The following is a 6,000-nucleotide window of genomic DNA, read 5'->3' on the forward strand; positions in this document are numbered from 1 at the left end:
CACAAAAACCTGTTTCCCTTTTGATGTAACGCTAATCTCATTGCCCCAGTCTATGTCTGGATAATTAAAATCCCCCATTATGCAAACATGACCCAGTTTTGATGCCTTCTCCATTTGCAAAAGTATTTTAGCTTCCTCAATCTCACAGATATGTGGTGGTTTATAGCATATTCCCACAAACATTTTTTTATACTTTTACCTCCACTGCTAATTTCTATCCACAAGGTCTCTACATTTTGATCATTCCCTTCATAGACATCATCCCTTATAATAGGTTTTAGATCTGGTTTAACATATAGACATACTCCACCTCCCCTTCTATTTGTTCGATCCTTCCGAAAAAGAGAATACCCCTTTAAATTAACTGTCCAGTCATGAGTTTCATGAGAAAAAACAAATGGGGTGCTCCACCCAGTGACGCTCAATCACATAGGTATAAATCCATGAATATTCCAATGTTGGATAAGGAGTGGGTATATAAATGTAATGACCTGTGAGTCACTATGGGAATAAAGTCATCCAAGTACTCAGCTATAAAAGTAAAAAATAAAGTCTCTTACCCACTCCTGTGACATCCAAAGTAGGTAGCAGTGGCGTGCCAGCCATGAAGATAAATCCAGGAACAGCAAAACAGCAGCAAATGGCGCACAGTCAGGGAGCCAGGTGGTATAAAAATCAAACGTCCTTTATTTCAGTACATGACTGGATACAATAAAAACCCCCATGGGGACACAAACGCACAAAGGTGCGTTTGTGTCCCCATGGGTTTTTTTATTGTATCCAGTCATGTACTGAAATAAAGGACGTTTGATTTTTATACCACCTGGCTCCCTGGCTGTGCGCCATTTGCTGCTGTTTTGCAGTCATGAGTTTCATCCCACCATGTTTCAGTAATGCCTATGATATCATACTGCTCCCTTGCAGCTATTAATTCAAGCTCCCCCATTTTATCTGTCAGGCTTCTTGCATTAGCAAGCATGCATTTTAGTTTTTTTTCAGCCTGTACTATTATCTTATCTGCTACTTCCTTTCTGCTCCCACTTGGTTTAGTCTTTAGAAGTTTTCTAGTATTATCTCTATTTACTATGGGTGTCTCCCTGCTTGTCAAACTTGCACTTGCCCCCATTCTACCTACATACCACCTTGTATCCTCATCTATTCCATTTAGTTAATTATCTGTTTCATTCCCCTCCCCCCTCCATCCTAGTTTAAAATCTCCGCCAACCTTTTTAGCATTCTCCCCCCCTAGCACAGAAGATCCCTCTTCATTGAGGTGCAATCCGTCCCTAGAATATAGATGGCGCCTCTCAGAAAAGGAGTCCCAGTGCTCTAAAAACCCAAACCCCTCCTTCCTGCACCACTTTCTTAGCCATGCATTAACCTCCCTGATCTCTGACTGTCTCCCTGCGGTAGCGCATGGCACTGGTAGTATTACAGAAAATACTACCTTGGAGGTCCTTGCCTTAAGCTTTTGGCCTAGATCCCTGTAATCGTTTTTTAGGACCCTCCATCTTTCTCTAACTTTGTCATTGGTGCCAACATGTACCAAGACCGCCGGGTCAATCCCAGCCCCCCCCCCCCCCCCCCAACAATAATGATCTATGATCTATGATCGTTGTGTTCTCGTTTCCATCTGACTGCCCAGAGCCAACATTTCTTGATGGGTTGAATGTGGGATCCATGATCAGGTTAAGAAACTAAACACCTACAATATAAGTTACAATTATCAAGAAAACTCTGCCTCCAAAGTATGTTTTTAAAACACCACTCAGACATATTTGAAAGGATGTAAAGAGAAGAACAAATATAATCCTATCATAACCCAGAGCAATGTTTGACACCACTCAGACATATTTGAAAGGATGTAAAGAGAAGAACAAATATACTGTAATCCTATCATTGCCCAAAGCCATGTTTGAAGAAGCCAGGCTTAAACTAGAATGTTAGTGCTGGAGTTTAAAAGGGAGTTGGGAACTCTATTGAATTACTGATCATCTTTTTCTTCTCTTTCCAGGTAAAACCATAACTGAATTGTCTGTCTGTCTCCAAATCATCCCCTGCTGTGTCTATTTTAGTTGTACCTAGGTAAAATCGTCTTTGAATTGTCTTTCTGTCTCCAAATTATCCCTTGAAGTGTCCCTAAATGAAATTCAGCTTTGACACTTAGGCAGGACAACACCCTGCTTATAAAAACCATCTGTTTTAATGTCCCTCACATGTGCTAATTAAGTTGGTTGGGCCAGTCAGGTGACATTTAGAAGTTTATAAGTAAGCACACAGCAGCCTTGCTGTTTGCAGCCATGTTTGAAGTAACCAGGTTTGAAGCTGAATGTTAGTGCTTGGGTTTAAAAGGGAGTTCAAAAAGGAGTGAACAAGTGGACAACACCTACTGGTCCTGATTCCTGAATTTGATCTACGCTGGAAAGGAGGATATTATCTATCCCCGACTGCACCTCTCAGAACTTTACTATTGCGGTGATGTCACATTTACTATTTTTATTTGCTATGACCTCACTTGTTTTCAAATTGTGCACTTCTTTCTACCAGCCTCATTATCTCCAACTCTATTAATATATCTTCATCTCTCCTTTCTCCGCCACTTCTCAGTTCACATGAACTCCTTTCTTACTTGCGCCCTCTGTCACTACACAGCTATACACCCTGCACTAAAACACACCCCTACAAAACATCTTCACACATCCTCTTTCTATCCATGCTTCTCCTCCTTGCTTCTGGGGATAGCTCTCCCAATCCTGGTCCCTGCCTTATTTCTACTTGCTCTCGCCCTTGACTGCCAAATGCAACTTCTACTCCTTCTGGTGTCAACCCCTCCAACCTCATACCCATCCCCTGCCACCCTCCCTCCTCTCTCCCTTTCTCCTGTGCCCTTTGGACTGCTCGCTACCTTTCTAACAAGTTTCTCTCTGTACATGACTTTTCCCTCTCACTCTCTGCTCCTATTTGCTAAACCTGGCTCACTCAGTCTGACTCTGCTCTGGAAGCTGCCCTCTCTTATGGTGGCCTTTCTCTCTCGCAAACTCCGCACCCTGATGGTAGAAGTGGGGCGTGGGTCTCCTGCTCTCCTCTCTCTGCCATTACCGAACACTTTCTATTTCCCCCTATCTTGCTTTTCCCTCCTTTGAGGCTCACACTGTCCAGATCTTCTCTCCTCTCCCTGTCCACGTGGCAGTCATCTATCGCCCACCTACCTCTACTCATCCCCCTTCTGCCTTTCTCTCTCACTTTGAATTCTGGATCTCTTTCTTTCTCTCTTCAGACTCCCATGTTCTTCTCCTCAGGGACTTCAATTGCCACATTGATGACCCCTCTCTCCTTTGGGCTTCCTGCTTTCTCTCTCTAACCTCTTCTTTTGGCCTTCAACAGTGGAATGCAGCCAGCACCCACAAGGATGGTCACTACCTAGATCTGGTTTTCACTAAAAACTTTTCTCACACTGATTTCTCCATTTCCCCCTTTCCTCTCTCTGACCATCACCTCATCTCATTTTCTCTCTCTCGCTTCTCCCCCTCTCCATCTAGCCCTCATTTCTGCAGAAACCTGTGCTCTATTAACCTACACGCTTTTGATTCCACTTTACGCTCCTCCCTCTCCTCTCTCAGCCCTGCTTCCGACCCTGACTACCTGGTCAGGAACTATAACTCTGCCTTATCCTACTCTCTTGAATTACATGCCCTGCTTTCTCTCTGCCGTTCTCGCCCTTCTAACCCCAGACCTTGGCTAAACTCCCACATGCACATGCTGTGTTCCTCCACTCATTCCTCTGAACGCCTCTGGAGGAAATCTCATACTCTCGCAGACTTCCTTCACTACAAATGTATGCTGTCCTGTTTCAACTCTGCCCTCTCTCGGGCTAAACAAACCTTCTTTTCATCACTAATCAACACGCACAAGCCTAACCTACGCCGACTATTCTCTGTCTTTGACTCTCTTCTCAGACCACCCTCGGCTGCCTCCTCTTCCTCCTCCATCTGACTATTTTAACGAAAAGGTGGAATCCATACATCAGAACATTGTTTCCTCCTCCCATCCCACACCGCTTTCTAACTCTCCTCCTGCCTTCCTTGACTCTTTCTCCGCTGTCTTGGAGGATGTGTCACTGCTGATCTCCTCTTCTCCCTCTACCACTTGCCTCTTGATCCCATTCCCTCCCAACTGCTAAAACCTCTTGCTCCTACTATAATCCCAACGCTCACACAGATTTTTTAACTCTTCCCTTAACTCTGGTACCTTTCCCTCCTCCTTCAAACATGCAACAGTTATACCATTGCTCAAAAACAGCAAGCTTGACCCTACCTGTCCTTCGAACTATTGACCTGTCTCCCTACTGCCTTTTGCCTCCAAACTCCTTGAACGTCTTGTATTCTCTCGATTGCTACACTTTCTCAACACCTATTCTCTCCTAGACTCTCTTCAATCTGGCTTCCGTATTGATCACTCCACTGAAACAACCCTCACTAAAATAAGTAATGACCTCCATGCTGCCAAAGACAGAGGTCATTACACTCTGCTGATATTATTCAACCTCTCTGCAGCATCTGACACCGTGGACCACCCTCTTCTCCTTCACATTCTCCATACTCTTGGTATTTGTAACAAAGCTCTATCCTGGATCTCCTCTTACCGCTCCCACCATACTTTCAGTGTCTCTTTTGCTAACACCTCCTCCTCTATCGATCTCTCTGTGGGGGTACCCCAATGCTCTGTCCTGGGACCTCTTTTCTCTTTACACACTCTCTCTAGGTGACCTAATCACATCTCTCAGGTTTAAATATCACCTCTATGCTGACGACACACAAATTTACCTTTCAACCCCCGACCTTACACCTGCTGTACAGAACAAGTTTCTGAATGTCTCTCTGGAATATCATCCTGGATGGCCCTCTGCCGACTGAAACTTAACATGTCAAAAACAAGCTTAGGGTATTACACGGGGTCAGCGCTAATCCCCCCGCAGTGCCGTGCTTTGGGTATTACACGGGGTGAGCACTAATCCCCCCGCAGCGCCGTGCTTTGGGTATTACACGGGGTGAGCACTAATCCCCCCGCAGTGCCGTGCTTTGGGTATTACACGGGGTCAGCGCTAATCCCCCCGCAGCGCCGCGCTTTGGGTATTACACGGGGTCAGCGCTAATCCCCCCGCAGCGCCGCGCTTTGGGTATTACACGGGGTCAGCGCTAATCCCCCCGCAGCGCCGTGCTTTGGGTATTACACGGGGTCAGCGCTAATCCCCCCGCAGCGCCGCGCTTTGGGTATTACACGGGGTCAGCGCTAATCCCCCCGCAGCGCCGCGCTTTGGGTATTACACGGGGTCAGCGCTAATCCCCCCGCAGTGCCGCGCTTTGGGTATTACACGGGGTCAGCGCTAATCCCCCCGCAGTGCCGTGCTTTGGGTATTACACGGGGTCAGCGCTAATCCCCCCGCAGCGCCGCGCTTTGGGTATTACACAGGGTGAGCGCTAACCCCCCCGCAGCGCCGCGCTTTGTGTATTACACAGGGTGAGCGCTAACCCCCCCGCAGTGCCGCGCTGCGCTGTCCGGCGCTAACACTCCCCTCTGTATCTTATCTGCATCTTTATCTTCCTGTAATTCTGCATTATTTTGGGACTGTTGCACCCCTGATTCCCCTCTCTCAGGCTTCCTCCCGTCAGTGGGTGTCCGAGTCCCCTGATTCCCCTCTCTCAGGCTTCCTCCCGTCAGTGGGTGTCCGAGTCCCCTGATTCCCCTCTCTCAGGCTTCCTCCCGTCAGTGGGTGTCCGAGTCCCCTGATTCCCCTCTCTCAGGCTTCCTCCCGTCAGTGGGTGTCCGAGTCCCCTGATTCCCCTCTCTCAGGCTTCCTCCCGTCAGTGGGTGTCCGAGTCCCCTGATTCCCCCTCTCTCAGGCTTCCTCCCGTCAGTGGGTGTCCGAGTCTCCTGATCCCCCCTCTCTCAGGCTTCCTCCCGTCAGTGGGTGTCCGAGTCTCCTGATTCCCCTCTCTCAGG

The 6,000-nt window shown here is 47.5% G+C and overlaps 1 protein-coding gene across 4 annotated transcripts in view; it reads right to left on the minus strand.

The window, feature by feature from the left end:
- LOC142487992 (uncharacterized) overlaps positions 1–6,000 on the minus strand; it is a 28,386-nt gene that overhangs the window by 20,096 nt on the left and 2,290 nt on the right. Inside the window, exon 1 of one of the 4 annotated variants that reach the window (XM_075588256.1) lies at positions 4,824–4,906. The exons of the other annotated variants lie outside the window; for them this stretch is intronic. The gene's annotated coding sequence lies outside the window, so the exon portion shown is untranslated. Of the gene's footprint in view, positions 1–4,823; positions 4,907–6,000 lie in introns of those variants that run through there. 4 annotated transcript variants of the gene reach the window in all.

The sequence above is a fragment of the Ascaphus truei genome, chromosome 2 (genome assembly GCF_040206685.1).
Source record: "Ascaphus truei isolate aAscTru1 chromosome 2, aAscTru1.hap1, whole genome shotgun sequence".
In the NCBI taxonomy this organism is placed as follows: Eukaryota; Metazoa; Chordata; class Amphibia; order Anura; family Ascaphidae; genus Ascaphus; species Ascaphus truei.